Genomic DNA, 19,560 nt, shown 5'->3' with positions numbered 1-19,560 from the left:
GTAATGTCTGAAACAGCAGTACACAATGTGTCTGTGTTTGTGGCCTAGCCAAGGGTCATTCTCATGTCCGACATTATTTGCATCACCTCTGTGGGTTGAGCCCTGGAACTCTGGTACTGACAGCTGCTTCTCTACACCTCTCAAAATGGCGCGACTGACTGCTCACTCCATCGCATGTCATTTCTGCTAAATGATTTTGTCATGTCAGAGAAATTAGACTTTCATTTCCTGACTGAATCCTGGCACAGGACTCTGGAACTTGGCCCTCTCATTGAGTTCTGCTCGAAGGATTACCCTTTCATCAGCTCGCCCAGACTTTTTGGCAGCAGTGCAGGATTTGCCGCTGTGTTCAGGAGCAGCTTTATATGTCGCTTGGTGAGCACTGGGTCGTTCTCTTCGATTAAACTTCAATGATTAAAATTGGACATACTAATCCTTTTTACTGTATTTTAATCTGCTGCCCACCTGGCCTGAACTGATCATTTTTAACTCAATTCAATTGTTTTTTCTTTCTCTATCGGCAAGTTTTTCATACACTACTCAATTCTATATTCTATATGTATGATTGCTGGTAAGGTTAGGAATGATGTAAGTGATGTTACTGACAGTTTGACTTCTCGTTTGTTAATTGTAGTATTTGTTCCTCTCAGCATGTATCAGACCCTGCACACTCTCAACCTTGATTTCAATCTTGGTTTGAATACTGATTAACTATGATCACAATTGTATTTGATTTGACGTTTAAGCTGGACTCCCTGCTGCCATGTCCTTAGCTCTCTCGTCCTCAACAACATTTCTGTCACAAAATGCAAAAAAATAACAAATGCCTTTCAGCATTGGGTAAAGTGGTCTCCATTAAAAGCAGATTGGCTCTTCTTAAGTAAATGAAAACATATATTCTTCTAAATGAGATTGTTGGAAAGTGGAACACACTGTCCACATTTAAAATACCTGGTCTTTCAGTCCTGTGGTAAAAGGATCCTGGAACAACGTGCAATCTAATATATCAGCTGATAAAATAAAAACTTCCTCACAATACAGGCCGGCGATAAATGTGAAGAGAGAACATGACACAGAACAGACAAAGTAAGAAAAAGACAAACATGTTAATTCAATTGCAACAACAAATATACAACAACCACATAGACAGAAATATATAATACAGCATCCATTACACAGTTAACTAAGTTAACTTCTCAACTGTTGACATTATTTAAAACACTGTCATTGATTGGGACGCTAGAGACATATGAACAACATACATATGTTATTCATATGTGTAAATGAAGTAACAGCCTGAGAAATTTTGTGTATGTGGTACAGCAGGATGGATCGATCGTCAAAAGTAGACATCTAAAGTATTATAACTGTAGTGCATTAATCACAACAAATGGCAGAGAGATATTTTAGTGATACTTATTGTAACAACTTTATTAGTAACAACAGTATTGTCTTTACAGGAGCGTGATGTCATCCGGCTATAGGGTGGGACAGTTCTCTGAATTGTTGGCTGAGTATCAAAATAATATCCTGTGGCAAGGCAGTTAGTGTCAACACATTTCATTTCTATTGCGCAATTACAAGCGATTCTGTAGAGCCATTCGAACCAGTTACTCTCTACGATCTGTAATAAAATAAAGTTACAAATTTGGGAGGAGACTTGTGCTCTCTCCCTTGAACTGAATCCAGACGCTTTTTGAATATTGTTTCTCGGGGAGTTGTGGTGGCTTGCACTGGTTGACTTTGATGTTTGCGTAACATTTGGTGGTGGTCTATCACACAGCTGCAGAAGGGACAAAGTAGGCCTTTATAACTCTGTTTATGTTGAGGATGAGTGGTCACAATAACTCAAAGTCAACGATGTTGAGTGAGAGATGTGAGGCTATTGCAGTGCTGGTCTCTATAGAACAACAAGAAGATAACAGCCACAGAACAACAAGAAGATAACAGCCACAAAACAACACAGACAGAAAGCAGAACAGTGTTGTTCACTTGGATGATATTTCCCACTGCCTGTCTTCCATCCTGCTGCTCTTTGTGCGGATGTCGTACATATACACATTGTGTTGCATTAAATTGTTTCCAAAATAATAGGCATTCATTTCTTGAGACTAGTGTGATTACCATAAAACAGTGAGACCATTACAGAGAGGATGCCAGACTCTCATTCAGTCTCTGAATTAATTGTTATGACAGTTCATACTGACATCCATGATCACTCACTGCGGTTACATGTGTCCGATTGAAACCCGATTTCTGGCGTTGTCCGGTTTCAATCGAAGATCCATGTCATGTAACTCCACAAATCTAGATTTCTTGTGTCCGACTGAAGTCGGATAACCACCCCCAGATAAGTAGATCGGATCTGGCTGTATATCGGACAACGCGCGCATGTAACTCTGGAAGCTAGACAACAACTGGAGAAGACGTCTTTGCGCATGCTTGAGATCCTGCCCCCCCCTCCCTCCCTGGTCGTGACCCGGAAGTCGACACGTAGATAAAATGTCGCTGCCCGGTGCCGGCCGGCACTCGCCATTACCATTCTAATCAAATGCGCCGTTCGCATTCGCAGTACTCCTAGAGTAAACATGCACAACATCATGTAGAGGGACGTAGCTTCACCTTGCTCTCCGTTCGTCATCTTTCTCGCATGCTGAGTTGAAGGCTGTTGTTGTTTTTGTGTTGCTAGTGGTGACGAGGTCAAGCGGAAATGGCTGGATCACCACTAGCTGTAATGAAAACAGCGCCACCTATCGTAGCGGGGTATGAAATGCTTTCGGACAAGAGTCCGATTTCTCAGTGCCATGTACCCTGAGATAGAGCAGTTAACCCCCCATGGATAGAGAAACCCGATTTCGGCCGAAATCGGGTTTCTGCCATCATGTAAACGTACTGACTGGAGGATGAATCCGAATGACTTTCCCTCAGGTGCTAGAGACTTCACAGTAAAATATCTTCACATCTACCCGAGGGATTAACGTTGAAATTGTGTTCAGATCTTCATGTTACAGAGTATCCACATGACTATGGTGATTACCTGTCTATTCCTCTAACATTAGCAACTGACACATTGTTTGAAATTCACATCAGCCTCATTTGTACATTTACTAGTCAGAAAATGGTCAGATGCTAACATAGTAATTCAAGATGTTAACCATGGTATACAATATTTTACCTAAACAACAGTATGATAATTACATTGTGAGAATTAGTGATTGCATTGTATGGAAATTTCCCCAATGGGTAAAATCTGAAACGCTTATGTTGCATATGAGACAACTTTTTACACAAAGTGTTGGTTAGTATCTGTGAAGCACTAACTGAGGGATTTTGACAGCTTGGGAAAGTGTAGGTGATAGAAAAAAATAAAACGGTAGGAACTAGAAGACTTTCCTCCATAGAGGAAAAAACAACAACATGCGAAGTAATTGATTGTCCCCGTTGAACTTTAACTAGGCGTCATTATAGCTGTAGTTAACTGTGTTGTGACAGGACTCTGAGCCCAAAACACAATCACTGCAGTGTAGTTTCACCCATAAAGTTCTAGGTTGTATAACGCTCATTAAAAGCAAGTGACAAATGAACTATAGCATAGTCAGTGTGAACAGCAGTGATTCATGAAATCTGAATCATATCTCTTCTGTCAGATGTGTGTGAGATGGATGACTGAAAACTCCTTGCTAAAAGGCTTAATGCGTCGACAGTGTTACCCACAGTTCATAAGTGTATGTACAGACTCAGAGTGGCTCTCGAAGCAAACAGAAGACGACGCTGATTTAATTAAGGCTAGTGAAATAAAAATGCTGGAGAAAGCTAATTATGATTACACAAGTGCATCTGTATGCTGCATCCAGACGTTCCCTGGGTTCAAGGTCAGCTCCATCAGCCTGGATTAAGTCAACGACATCAAGACTCGTGTGATGTCAGAAATTTAAAAAAAAACAAAGCAGCACAGAGGGTAATTGGGACATAACATTTAAAGGCTGCACTTGTGCACTTTTGGGATACAAGATGTCAAACGCCCTAATGAGATGATGCATTACCTGAATATGAATGGAATGTTTTCCTTGTACTGACAGTCATGCCGAACCTTTTGGTTGGAAACTCTAGTAACATGTCAACGTGCATATTTGACATATCAAGCAAAGTTTGTATAGTTTAATTATCGGCTCTACCCTACTTCAGTATCTCCCCTCAGTACTTTGTGGGATTGATTCAAGGGCATTGATGAATGTAAACGGATCACTTTTATTTCAAAATGCAATGTTTAATCTATATTTAATGATTTTCACTGTTTTCATTCAGATCTTCTTCTTATTTCAAGAGATCTCTTTGTTGAGATTACAAGACAATATTTTAAAGGGAGCAGGGGAAATTAAACTTTGATCTCTAATAGTTATAATGTCTTATTTAAATTAATGTTCTATATAATTGGTTGAGTATTCATGTCAATCAATCAATCAATCAAGTTTTATTTGTATAGCCCACATTCACAAATAACAATTCGTCTCATGGGGCTTTAACATTGTGTGACATCCTCTGTCCTTAACCCTCAACAAAAGTAAGGAAAAACTACTAAAAACCCTTTTCACAGGTAAATATATGTAGAAACCTCAGAGAGAGCCACATGTGAGGGATCCCTCTCTCAGGACGGACAGAAGTGCAATAGATGTCAGGTGTAAGAAAACATCATCAGGATTTTTAGCAGCATCCATGAGGCTAAACATTTTTCAATACTATGTGTCAGGCAGTCCCGCTGCAATCACAGTCTCTGGCCAGCAAGACCACGATCCAGCATCAGGATGAGATCCACTGTAATCCACAGTCATTGTCCACCGCCGCCAGTTAGAATCCATTATCAGCTGCCGCCTCGGTCGTGGTCTCTCATCATCCGATGCCAACGCGACAAAGGATCCTCCATTACAACGACGATCAGCTGGCACGATACAGAATCCACCGAACTGGATCCACCATTGCGACCTCCGACACGCGATCCACAATCATAATCCATGGTGCGGCCACAGCTGTGGCCCTGCATCCGCGGGCGCTAAGGCACAGAAACTCCGGAAAAGGGGTCAAGTTAGTAACATGTACTGATGAGATAAGAGTTACCTTGATGTGTTAGGGATGGAGAAAAGGAAGGAGAAGCAGGAAAGAGAAGCTCCGTGTGTCTTGTGTCATAAATTCCCTGTGCGTCTTAGCATCATCAGGGGTTTTTGCCATTTAATCAAATTTGGAACATCGCACTAATTAGCTGTAACTATGAGCTTTATAAAAAGGAAGGTTTTGAGTCTACTTTTAAACGAACAGAGCGTGTCTGCTTCCCTAACTGAAAGTGAGAGATTATTCCACAGCAGTGGGGCTTGATGGCTAAAAGCTCTGGCTCCTACTCTACTTTTAGAGACTTTAGGGACAACAAGTAAACCTGAGTTCTGGGATCGGAGTGCTCTAGTAGGTTGATATGGTACTAACATCTCTTTAAGGTAAAGAGGTGCCATATCATTAAGGGCCTTGAAGGTGAGGAGGAGAATTTTAAATTCTATTCTAGATTTAACAGGAAGCCAGTGTAGCGATGCTAATACTGGAGAAATGTGCTCTCTTTTCTTAGTTCTCGTCAGGACACGTGCTGCGGCATTTTGGACCAGCTGCAGAGTCTTTAACGACTTGCTGCTGGAGCCTGATAATAATGAATTACAATAGTCCAGTCTCGATGTAACAAAGGCGTGGACTAGTTTTTCTGCATCTTTTTGCGAAAGGACATGTCTGATTTTTGAGATATTACGCAAGTGGAAAAACGCGGTCCTAGAAATTACTTTTAAGTGACTATTAAAGGACAAATCAGGATCGAAGATCACTCCCAAGTTCCTGACTGTGTCATTGGAAGCAAGGGCAATGTCATCTAGCGCAGCTATATCATAAGATAATGTATCTCTAAGGTGTTTAGGGCCGAGTATTATAACCTCTGTTTTATCTGAGTTTAATAAGAGAAAATTGCGGGTCATCCAGGTTTTTATGTCCTTGAGACATGCTCGAAGTTTAGTTAATTGATTACTTTGATCAGGTTTTATTGACAAATATAACTGGGTGTCATCCGCATAACAGTGAAAATTTACCGAGTGTGTCCTGATAATGTTTCCTAGTGGAAGCATATATAATGAGAATAAAATTGGGCCGAGCACAGACCCCTGTGGGACACCATGGTTAACTTTGGTGCGCACCGATGACTCATCATTGATTTGAACGAATTGGGAGCGATCAGCAAAATAAGATTTAAACAAGTTTAAGGCCGTTCCTTTAATGTTAATTAACTGTTTTAGTCTCTCTAATAAAATTTGATGGTCAATTGTGTCGAATGCTGCACTGAGATCTAACAGAACGAGGACAGACACAAGTCCCTGATCTGAAGCTATTAGAAGGTCATTACAGGATCACAGGAGAAGATCACATCACAGGATTCTCAGCCGTTTCTGAGATCTCTATTGTTGGGAGGGTATTAGTGCCAATTGAGGGCAGGAGATGATTGATTTTATTTCTAATAGTTAGAATTTTATCATTAAAAAAGGTCATAAAGATATTGCTATTTAGGGATCGAGGAATACTGGGTTCGGTGGAGGTGTGACTCTCTGTCAGCCTGGCTACAGTGCTGAAGAGAAACCTGGGGTTGTTTTTATTCTCTTCTAATAGTTTTGAATAATAGGCAGCTCTTGCTTTGTGGAGAGCCTTTTTATATTCTGTAACACTACTCTTCCAGTCTAGGAGATTTTCAACACTGTTGCTGGAGCGCCACTTCCTTTCTAGTTTTCTTGATATTTGTTTCAACTCATGTGTCTTGGAATTATACCACGGAGCTAATTTACTATGTTTTACACATTTCTTTTTTAGAGGCGCTATTGAGTCTAATGTTAATCGTAATGAGTCTGCAGAGCTTTCTACGAGGTGGTCAATCTGAATAGAGCTCGGGTTTTTAAAGAATTTGTTGTTTATGTCGACGGATAATACGGGTTTAAATGTAATCGGAATTATTTCCTTAAATTTAGCTACAGCACTATCAGGTAGACATCTAGAAAATGAGTTTTTTATTAGGGGCATATATTCAGATAGTGAAAAATCGAAGGTTATTAAATTATGATCTGATAGTACTGGATTGCGCGGAAGTACTGTTAAATGTTCAATTTTGACACCGTATGATAACACAAGGTCAAGTGTGTGGTTACAACAATGAGTAGGTTGATGCACACACTGACTAAAACCAATTGAGTCTAGTATTGAAATAAATGCTACGCTCAGGCTATCTTTATTATTGTCAACATGAATATTAAAGTCACCAACAATAATAATTTTATCTGTCTTTAGGACTAGGTTTGATAAAAACTCAGGGAATTCTGTTAGAAATTCAGTATAAGCCCCAGGAGCACGATAAACTACAGAAAATACGATTGGCTGTTGGTGTTTCCTGGATTGACGTGGAAGATTAAGAACAAGACATTCAAATGAGTTGTAGCTAAATTTAGGTTTAGGATTAATTGATAGACTGGAGTTAAAAATAGCAGCAACTCCACCTCCTCGCCGAGTTCCCTGGGAACGTGTGAATTTATATGACTGGGGGGAGTAGATTCATTTAAACTGACATATTCATCAGGATGCAGCCACGTCTCAGTAAGGGACAATAAATCTATATTGTAGTCTGAGACTAGTTCATTAACTAAAATAGCCTTTGAGGACAGTGATCTAATGTTTAAAAGACCACATTTGAAAGTCTTAGTTTCCTGTGTTGTTCCAGAGGTTGTGTTAATTTGTATAAGATTATTGTGAGTCCTCGCTCTGTTATTGTTTAATTTAAATAATTGAATCGGACGGTAGACAGAGACAGTCTCTATGCGGTTGGGTGACTGATCCAGAGGGAGCGCAGAGAAGTGTTTAGCACTGCAGCACTGCTTCCTGGTCCCAACTCTGGGTTGTCATGTGATAGACTTAGTAATATTCTTAGATAAGAGAGCTGCTCCATCCCAAGTGGGATGAACGCCATCTCTCCTAACAAGACCAGGTTTCCTCCAAAAAGTTTGCCAATTATCTATAAAGCCCACACCGTTTACAGGACACCACCTCGACAGCCAGCGGTTAAAAGACAACATGCGACTAAACATGTCATCACCTGTAGTGTTAGGGAGAGGGCCAGAGAAAATTACTGTGTCCGACATCGTTTTAGCAAAAGCACACACAGACTCAACATTAACTTTAGTGACCTCCGACATACGAAGCCGGGAGTCGTTGCTGCCGACGTGAATTACGATTTTACTGTATTTACGTTTAGTTTTAGCCAGCAGCTTCAATTTGGATTGGATGTCGCCGGCTCTGGCCCCCGGGATACAATTGACTATGGCCGCTGGTGTCGCTAATCTCACGTTTCTGAGAACCGAGTCGCCAATAACCAGAGTTTGATTGTCAGCGGGTGTGTCGCTGAGTGGAGAAAATCTATTTGAGACGTGAGCTGGTGGCTATTTAATCGTGGGCTTTCTATGGGTGGTACTATGCCCCCTCCGGACCGTCACCCAGCCACCCTGGGCTCCCGGCTGCCCGGGGCAAGTCGAGGGACTGCTAGCTGAAGCTAAGCTAGGTGGCTTCGCTGCGGCTAGCATGGGCCGGCTAACTATAGCTAACGGGGGTTCTAAGCTGAGGAGCCGAGCTTCTAAGTTGCTAAGCCTCGCCTCCATGTCTACCAACATACTACATTTATTACATTTACCACTACTGTTAATGGAGGCGGAGGAGTAAGTAAACATGAGACACTCGGAGCAGGAGAGAGCGGTGGAGCGAGAGGGAGAGAGAGAACACATCGCTGCTAAAACTATGAGTGTGAGATTTAAACAGAACACAGAATCACAAAGCACTAGAGAGGAGGGGCTGGTATGTGAGGGTCCTTAACTATATACCGGTGATTTTAGCCGTAGTAGAACAGAAAGACAGTTGTGTTTAGCGGAGGAGCTAATTCAGATAGAGACTACACCACCCGTGTCCCGTGGCAATAACAGGAAGTGACGAAATGACGCAGCACGCTTACCGTAAACACTGGAGAACAGGGGGCTTCAGTGCTCTTCATGTGCAGGTTGTTCAATGGAATTATGTTCGCAATAATTGATGAGAACATTTCCATTCTACTCATTCACTTTTATTCTCCCTCTTAATTACCCTGTACTGTCTCATTCAGCTGGCCACCCTTTCGGCGGGAGTCTACACACAAGACAAGGTCAGAATGAGGTCAGCACCGTCCTCTATTTGCTGCAGTGTGTTATCATCAGTAGTAACCATAGCAACTGAGGTTGATCTAGGGAGCTGCATAGATACAAATAAAAACCAAATGTTCCCCTTTCTTTTTGAGGCAGAAGTCAATAGAAGTTCCAGCAGGTATAAGGTAACATTTGAGCTATGTTTGGAAATAATAGTCAAGTAGAGGAGCAGCATATATAATCTTAAAAATATAGAACCTCCTAACCACATAAGTATCTCTGCATTGGGGTTGGTGTCACTTCTTTCCCTTATTTATTGTTGCTTAAATAAATACTTATGATTAAGACATCCTTCCTCTCCTGTTACCTTATTCCTCCACTATACATAGGTTAAGGCTTTTCATTTGTTGGTGTAACTATTAAAGCAGGAAGAGGAAACATTGCTAATATGCAAGTTTCCATATTTACCTCTACCTCAATTCAATTATATTTGATTGGTTAGAGAGAGAATAGTGTTGCATGCCACTTGTGAGTATGCACACAACTGTAACTGAAACTATGATGTGTACTGTCTGCATGAACGACAACAACTTCATTGGCGGTATCACAAACGTGTGAGCGAACATGCTGCAACTAGCACTACACACAGCTTTACAATGACTTGGTGGCTGCATGCTCTCTCAGAACGCCCTACTAGTTGCTTATTCCTCCCGAGTCATATCCGCGTTGTGTTAATGAACAGTGTTAGTGTATATTGCAGATTTTCCTCATGTCAAGCAGAGAATAGTATTTGGAGGCTAGATTTGCCATCTGCCATGCAATCTTTCACAGCTCCTGTGTTTGAGTGTGATAAGGTGATCAAAATTTAGTCTGGTTCAAGGCTTCTAAATACTGTTTGGTTAAGATATGTCAATTCCACTAAATCACAAGAGATGTACTGTCTTCAGAACAGCAGCTCCCTCCTCACTGGGGCCTCATTTCCTCAGGTAGATGCATGAAGCCAGTCCAGAATGCGGCTGCCCCCCCTCACCCAGGTTTTCCAAAATGCTTATTTTTTCTTTTCTCTACAGTGACTCAATGTGGCAGCTTGCATACATTTTTAAACTTTGATTAACTCAAAACTACTACAAAGTAGTTAAGTAAAACATAACTCTCCCCTTTCTCCAAGCTGGGATAAACCTGCTTTCATAGCAAGAGCCGAGACATCATTGATCAAATAGGATTAATGTAACATATTCTTGAGCAATCTTATAAATTATTTTAAGATGCTGCTTGGCAATCATACATGCATTTTGCCTGTAGCATAATGACCCCTTTACACCTAAGTGTGTATGCTACCCTCTCCCACAGCGCTGGAATGAGCTCTACACTGGAATAAAGGCAGCAGAGCCACTCTTGAAACCCCAGTCCTTAGTCTACACCTTAATATCCCACTCTAATCTTCTACTGTGGCCATGAACACACCGTTAATTGGTTGTTTGGAAGTGATGCACCTATTATTTTAAAAGACATCTGGCTGTGTATTCCTGAGAAGTTGCACTTACCCAAATTAAAAATGCAATGTATAATCCTCTGTAAGCTGTCATACTTTCAAAGATATCCATCTCCACATATTTTATAAACAAGCTTCACTTCGAAACAGAGTATTATTGTGTCTCAAATGGTTTTTCTTACTTTTTGTACCAAAATATAATTATGACAGGTCTGCAAATTGATCTACTGCATTTCCTTCTGGCAGTAGACTTAAAAGAAAGATTAATGGCATGGCTGATGCAAAAGTGAAGCCATATTATCTGGACCACTCAAGACTGTTTCATGTCCCATCTGCTAACATGGAGGGGGCACGGTTTATGACCTACACTGCAGCCAAGCCCCAAAATTAAAGTGCACTTTCCAGCATCAGGCCGTTATTTGGCTGCTGCAGGACAATCCAAGCCTGCATACTGTACATGGGGCGCTCAACCATGTAAGCCCAAAGATAGATTCTGTCATTTTAGGTTCTTATCACACTGATGCATGTTCAAGTGTTCATGTTTCCATACGTTTGGTTGTGATTCGATATTTAATGCTATAAAATGTGCTTAAACGTGAATTAACATGATTGAAAGCAGAGCTTGACATGTGATTGATTGAAAGCATGCCTCAGCCGGACCTAAGTACTGCAGCACCACTCCTGGATTGCTACAGCGCAGACTCCAAATGACATCACCAGGACATGATGGCAGGAGCCGGATGCTTTAGCTTCATTTTCATACAGTGTGAGGAAGTGGAAACAAATCATTAATCTTTATATACACTCATTCGTTCTGCTCTCTTCGTACAAACATTTTTAAAGTGTCGCACCATCAAGCCACTTTAAAGTCTTGAGAAAACAAAGTGGAATTGCTGAAAAAGATACTGATGCTTAATCAACGAATGAGTCATAAATTGTTGGTGAGTTTTCGATCAGTACAAAGAACACTTAGCCTGCTGGTAAGAAAAACTACACACTCACACACAATACCTGCAGTTCAGGTGGAACATTGGCATCAATCCTCTTTATGCAGTACAACAGTGACTCTTATTTCCATTCATCATTGGAGCAAATACACTAATGTTTAAAGATCACTTGATTTTAGAAGTATGACAGATTCATAATAAACCACCTTAGTGTGCCCCTGTATTTGCATATGTGTGCATTGCATTTCATAAGTCTGTTTATGTGACAGTGTGATGTGTAATTTGTCATTTGAATAAATACAGCGCTATTTGCATATTAAGTGATTTGTCAGAGAAGTCTGGCTGGGTGATAGAGTAACCATTAGAATCCTGTTGGCTCTCATTCACTTGGATTCATCGCGGTTTCTTTCTTTTCGTCCTCTTCACCTCTGCATCATTGCTCCTCTTGCCCATGATGTGGTAATATTCAGAGTCCATTACTTTCTTTTCCTCTAACTGCCTGTCTCCTATGGAGCTCCAGAAGGGTCAAGGTGTGCCTGTGTGACACAATCTCTCATTGATGGTTTCTGTCACTAGTCGTTGTGAGCTTTGTGGGCTTTGCACTCATTCATTTAGGAAGAAACATTATTTAAGAACAAGTAAGTGATCCTTTTGGCAATATCTGTAGTAATTAATAAAAGTATGTTCATATATGGTCACATGCTCTGCTAACTTAAATACAGTCATTCTAACTTAAAACACACAGATCATTGTTTTCTTTTTTTCCCTGTGGAATAATTCACTTAAACATTCAAATTATGCAAACCTTTCTGCTAATCAGATAAATTGAAGCTAACTGGAGTCCGACTTGGAGACAGTCAGTGAAACCTGATGTAGCTGTTAGACCTAATCAATCTACAAAAATTAATTAATTATTTACAAACAGCATCTGCTGATACGTCTGACAAAAGAGATTCAAAAAGTCTTACGGTCAAGATATGCTGATTTTCTTGAAGTTGGAAATGGTTCTAAAGTGATCCCACAGTGTTTGGACATTCATCAGTGAGACAAACTGTCCGTGAATAGAAATCTTTAGTTGTGTGGCTTGTTTCCCTGGAAGTGAGTTTCCAGCTGAGACAACTTCAAAAACACATCACAGAGAGCTCACTATGGGAACAAACGATCAGAGAAACAGCTGAAAGCCTGAAGGAATCATCTGAGCTGGTTAACATCTCTGATCATGAGTCAACCATATGCAAATCTTGGCACATGGTTTTTTGGAGGATGGTGTTCATGGCAGGACACCACAGAGGAAGCTGCTCATCTCCATGGCATGCTGCAACACTGCTGGGGAAATGTCTTACAGTCGACTTGTTTGGGAAGAACATAGAGAGCTGTGTGGTGAAAAAAGGGCACCAATTACCAACATGAAAACATCATCCCAACAGTGAAGTACTGTGGGTGAAGAAGCAGGACGATGCCAACAGCAACAAACAGAATGACCTCAAAGAAAAAATCCCCTTGGAGTGTCTCAGTCAGAGCTCAGACTTTCCAATTAAGACAATGTGAAATGAGCAGAGCAGATAAAATGACTATGCTGCCTTAATGTTTGCAGTGTATATGTTCTCCTGACCAAACGCTCTCATCCCTGACTGCTTGTTCTTGTTCTCATTTCTTTTTTGCAAAATAAACTGTTCCTGCAACTTGCATCTCAGATTACCTCTGGTTTTCAACAATTGAAGCACAAAAACAGGCACACAAACGTTTGACTGTCGGGAGACTTTCTCTTTCAGTCTGTGTCTGTGTTTCAGTTTTGTTTAATTATCTATGGCTGCCATCCCTTGTGCTAAGTGCACACTAAAGGGAAACCCATAACTGCATGATACTGGTATTATTTCACTTTTCCCTGTGATAGAGACGGATATGTAGTTTGTTGATTTTTTATGTTGACAACATGTAACCATACTTTTATCTGTGACTGGTCAGACCTTGCAGATCGTACTATAGTCATACAGAATGAGAATGGACTCTGCTTCAGCAGTGGTTGGATTTTAGGATGACAGCTTGTTGAAGCTAGGGCCAGATTTAGTTTTGCCATTAAAAGGACTAAGTTTTGGTAACAAGCATAAATTCGCCACAGTGCCACACAAGAGTTCTCAATTGTTTGATCCGTATCTTGAGTGCAGTCAGGAAATTGTCTGAGCAGCTCCCTAGCTCCATCCCCTGCAGTCCCAGTTCATGATATAGTCTCTGTTTCGTCCAAACTTTAACTCACAATCTTGCCTCTTTCAGTCACTGCAGATTGGCACGACTTGCAGAGACAATCAAATGTCTTAGAGGAAAATTGGCATCCTGTTACTCTGGTGCAGCCAACCAAATGTTCAGAAGAACTGGGCTCACTCACATGCGGAATGCTGACCCTTGATATGGCTGTGTGTGTGTGTGAGTGTGAGACAGCATGGCCCTGTGTCCTTATTTGTCCTATCCTCAACCAATCAAACTAGTCGTCTCTAATAACAAACACCAGAGACAATCTACACTTTGAAAGCATTCGTGTGGACATTGTCCCACACACAATCTCATCCTCTCTCTAACATGCATAGAGAGTTGGACCCAATGGAGGCAGATGAAAGCAGGCATTCAGGCTTCGCATCAAAGCTGTTCTCTTTGGGGATGTGTGTGAACAGTTAGCCCGAGGTGTGGCTCTTTTCTCTGTCGGAATGAATTTTCACTGTTTGTGTGTCCTTGTGTGTCTGTGTGTCTGTGTGTGTGTATGTGTGTTTACATCATTTATGGCTCACCAAATCAAATTAAAAGCAAAGCAGAACTTTATGTTCGTAGCACATTTCCTTCCAGGTGGAAGCACAATGCAGACAGAAACAGAGTTTGCCAGGGAAATTTCAGCCAAAATAACACTGCTTTAATTAAGTATAAACTTGTCTGAATGTTTATGTTTGCATGCAATTCACAAAGAATTCATAAATAATCAAATTCACAATTATTCAAATAGATAATCCTTGCATTCAGTACCTATACTTGTTATTCTTTTGAGGGTCAAAGGTGGTTTGGAGTCAATTCCAGCTAATGTTTTGTTTTCCTCATGCAGGGCTATTTTAAATGTTAATTCAGCCATAGTTTAATGTGTTAGAATGCTAATTTCTATCACTGCTGTGCCTACAATAACTGCCTATTCCTGTCCATCCCACTAGATGACCCCAAGGTCAAATTGAATCTCATTCTGTCTCTTGGACATAATCACATGCACAAAGGAACTCTACTGCTCATCCTCCTCCGCTGATGACCTAGAATCAAATTCAGGTCACTAATTCTTGCCTACGGAGTGACTCCTGGCTCTGCCCTAATCTACTTGAACTCAATCATACGGGCTTATGCTCCTTCTTGGCCAATGCTTTCCTCCTTGGATCGCCATCTGGTATTGCCACCTCTGCACACAAGACATTTAACTTCAAACAAGCAAAAGTGGATTTGGATTTTTAACTTTTGTGGGAGAAATGCACTTACTCACTGTACTTCAAATTATGAGCATAGATTGGTTAAATAGAGCTCTATGGGTGTTGGGTTTTGTTCTTTCAGTTGATTTTAGTTTGAGTCAGGATCTTTTTTTAAAAGCGGTTTTAAAAAAACAGCTTGTTTAAACAAACAAAAGTCTAATTACTTTGCATCATAGTGTAATGGCTATTCAACAGATGTACGGAAATGGGCCGGACACCCAGAGCGACTGTGACGCCACAAACCGAAGACTGTTCATCATAGAAACTTCATCAACAGAAATTAACTGTAAAGGGGAGTCAGTTTACTGCCAACACTGTTTTAATGGACAGATGGTCTCTTAGAATGGCGGTGCAAAATATGTTGCAGCAAAAAGAGCTGAACATCAAAGGTGAACAAGAACACTTGACAGCAGTGACAATTTACTGTCAGAGATGGGCATAAAAACACAGACCTGACAGCTGTAGAACCAAAAATATAAAGAAAAATGTCACAAAGAAAGTGACAGTAAGATTAGGATTTACACACATCAGGAGCACAGGAGGATATATTTTGGCCAACATGTCAGAACTTTAGTCTGATAAAATATGAGCACCTCAGAGTATGTCCCCTCACGTCTGGATACTGTCAGCAGCTTCATAAAATCCCACATAAATGACCAACACAACACTACATGTCCCTTCCAGAAATGTGACAGTCTGTGTGAGTCTGTCCTTAATTTTAACAAATATCTAACAGGAAAAGAAGCATACGATCCAGTGTTGTGCTACAGTTGTGTGCATACAACCAAGCACCACCAATAAGATAAAGTGACAGCTTTTAATCACATTATCAATCATTTTAAATGTAAAAATAACAAAAACAGTGTACAATATTGGAAGTTCTCTCCTGTCGCAGGCAAAATTGCAAGATATGATTGTAGGCAATAAGATGCAGGGATGGGGAATACCCAGCACTGAAGATCAAACCTCAAGGTAATGTGTTATCACATCCAATAATTCCACAAGACAGACAGTAACATTAATCATGAGATTCATGAAGGTAATTGCCTTTTCTGCTGCTCAGATGTTATGATATTCTCATTATGGCTTTACCCTAAGTACTTTTAAAGCTGGTAATCCTTAAAACTAGCAACAGCAGGCTACACTTGGAAAATATGCAACCGATACATCCCATCACCTGCCATCAGTCTTCTCGTAAAAGCAACAGCCCTAAATCAAAAGAATGTGTACTGTCTGATAACTGCTAGATCCCTTCTTTTCCGTGACTTGCTCGCCAATGTCGGGCTAATGTCCCTGCGGCTTGTGAACACTCTAGTCATGTAACCCCTTCTCTGTTACCATTCTGAGGGGAGAATAGTGACATGCAACAGAAATCCAATTGTTTTTTCAAGTTGTTTATGATTTGGTTTCAAGATGGAGAAAACTGATGTTTTCTTTCACCACATTGTTGTTCAGCGATTTTGAATGGGAACAAAGTACGATGCAATCCTTTCAGTATGACACCACAGTTATCAAATGTCAGCATAGCACATGATGGAGATGCTCTTGGATCATAGTGATCATCCATCCATATAATCTTCCTTGCACCGACTCTCAGCAACCGTAGCTATATAATTTTTTCTCTGCTGCCGAAGCAGAAACTGGCGCGGCTTTCTTTTGCTGAGGAGTACATCTTTGGTGGTATTTAACAGTCACTGTGTGATCCATAATCTGCAAAATAACCCTCACTGCCCTCTCAAGACCTCTCTTCAGGAAGCACTCTTTTGAAGTGCCCATTTCCTGCACACAACTGCCTCACAGAGTTTTGTCATATTGTAAAATGTACACAGAAGCTGAAGGTTTTCACAAAGTACTCCAAGGTAATGTGGCGATTCAGTGAAATTTATGTTATGGCAAATTTAAAATGCGCTTTAGCATCTGAATCTGCTTTGCTAGATTACATTGAAGCTCCAAAAAGCTTTGGATATAAAGTATCCAGCTGGGACCAAAGGAAAAAAAATTACAACCTTGGAAGTCTTCTTTTGCTCGCACAAACATTTAACACCTTCCCTGAAACTCTGAATATGTTCCATTGAGCTCTAGTTGAGTTGAGTTCTACTTTTTCAAAGACATAGCAAGAAGAGGGCCGACCCCACCCCCCCCCCCACACACACACACAAAAAAAACACACATGCATTTGAGTGAAAGCGGCGATTGAAGGAAATTGCAGTTTAAGCATCCTGATTATTTCTCTTTTCGCCCACAGAGCAGCGCCGAGATCTGTCGGTGCCGTGCTGTCACTGCTGGAATAAGATTTCTGATCTCTCTCTGAGAACTGACACATGGAGAGGAATGCACACGGCGCACATACTCACTGCAGGCTGTCGCATACATGTGTGCACACAGCCTCCACACACAAGGACACACGGCATTTCATTTCAGAGTGGTAGAGCCGCCCAGTGTTTTCTTTTCTTATAACCCTCTGCTGTTTATGCTGAGTTTTCACCTGATGTTAGCTGTCATTACATATCTTGATGAGTAATTGTATTGTTATTTTCAGAGGGTTAATTTTCTTCTTTTTGCTGTATGTCCTCAGTGTTTCAACACACAGTATGAACTTTACTTGTCAATGAGTGGATCGAGGACAGACTATTTTGATTGGACGTTCTTTGCCTATGTTTTATCAAGTCATGTATTCACAATGTAAAAAGTTGAGCTAAGAGAGTGTGTTACAAACTGGCGGTGTGGAACTTTAAAAATATATATACCTGCCTGAGTGGTATTATGGGTAATGTAGGAGCCACAAATACTAATTTGTTTGCTGCAAGCTTTCCAATTTTTTTTTGAAAAACAATACTACATTTCAGCAAAACACCACACAGAAGCGATTTACATTTACACATTTGAAAGGACATAGGCAATAGTAATATTTCCAACTAAATATGTTGTTGTTGTTATGGGTTTAACAGTATTGGAAAGTCATTCCGTTTTTTGCATTTCTCTTAAAAGGACATTTTAACATCAAAAATTGTTTTTTTCACTAGGCATCCTAGATACTGTAAACTATATTACATATATCTTCTGTCCTAACACAAAGGATTAAATTGAAAGAAGTAGGCTTTTAATAACATTAATTATATCTTTAGCAGCTCTCACAACAGCCTTCTTAGAGTGCTTCGTGAAGGACAAATTTAAACGGAATAAATAATTATACAGTGTAATTTAAAGAAAACATTTAATTACACTGACTCCATGACAATGTGTATTTTAATGAGAGCAAAGGGGTGTGATTCAAATGAGTTTTTATTTTCTTTTTTTATACGTTAGTTTTGTTGTCAGTTCATGCAATCGACATATATTATTACATTAAGCAAGTGATTGGCCCAATTTGACACAATCCAATCTATTTAACATTAACAACACAATAACCCATTCGGTGTGAGCAAATTGCCACGAATTGAAACCAAGCTGCTCTTTCAAATTAGTTTGTTTTGTTCTGCTTCTGCTTCCTAGTTTCCTGCTGCTGGTACTTGCCCTGACTGGATCGTGTTCCTCTGTGTGTGCTGCTTGCTGGGCATGACTACTTTACAGACAAGTTTGTTCATCAAGACTCTGCCAGATGGTCGTTCTTCATGATGGAAATGCTTTGCTTCGTCCAAGTCAATTGCTGTGTCTCAATTCAGGGGCCGCATCCTCTGGAGGCGGCATTTAAAGACAAATTACATCACAGAAGCGCAAATGCACTGTTCTATGTCAAAGGATCCTCAACAAATCCCTTCCAGCCCAAAGCAAGTAATACCAAAATGTGTGGATCCTTCTCTGGCCAACCGATCCCAGGATTCATGGCAGTTTGCAAAAACATAATGGCGCCCAATGCTTAAACTTTTAAATGGAAGCATCAGGGTAACAGTACACATATTAAAAACACTTTATTATCTTGTTCAACTGATGCTCTGTTTCTAGGCAATAACGTTGAGTGCAGGCTCAGCTGCTGACACGAATCACAGACATTCTCTGTAGACCAACGGTTTAGCCCATCCTTCGTGGGCTACATAGTCTGCATCCTCCAAAGGAGGTTGCCTCTGAATTGGGGCAAACCTCAAGTCTCTTGCTTGTGCTATAACTGAAATAAAGAAAAATGTTCTGCACAGATATCTGATGAAAGAAGGCTGAATTTCTAATAAAGTCACAAATTACTTGATCAGCCTCAGTTGTATTTACCTGAATACATGAGTATATTACAACATGGATCTGTTGACAGACAAGATTCTTGGTCTAACATATATGTGGACAGTTAAACCAAAAACCTAAAGTACAATATAAGCAGATCGTTATTATACCAAATGTGAGGGAACCGATAGCAGTCTGACTCACTATAAGCCATGACAAGATGCACTTTAGACTCTCCACTTTCAGGGATGGCAGGA

At 40.5% G+C, this 19,560-nt stretch overlaps 1 pseudogene; it reads right to left on the bottom strand.

Annotated features, from left to right (window-relative positions):
- Nucleotides 1–6,441: 6,441 nt before the first annotated feature.
- Nucleotides 6,442–7,925, bottom strand: LOC133012219 (uncharacterized; annotated as a pseudogene).
- Between the last annotated feature and the right edge of the window lie 11,635 nt (nucleotides 7,926–19,560).

The sequence above is a fragment of the Limanda limanda genome, chromosome 10 (assembly GCF_963576545.1).
Source record: "Limanda limanda chromosome 10, fLimLim1.1, whole genome shotgun sequence".
In the NCBI taxonomy this organism is placed as follows: Eukaryota; Metazoa; Chordata; class Actinopteri; order Pleuronectiformes; family Pleuronectidae; genus Limanda; species Limanda limanda.
The sequence above is the reverse complement of the archived record's forward strand: the minus strand, read 5'-3'. Positions and strand labels throughout refer to the sequence as shown.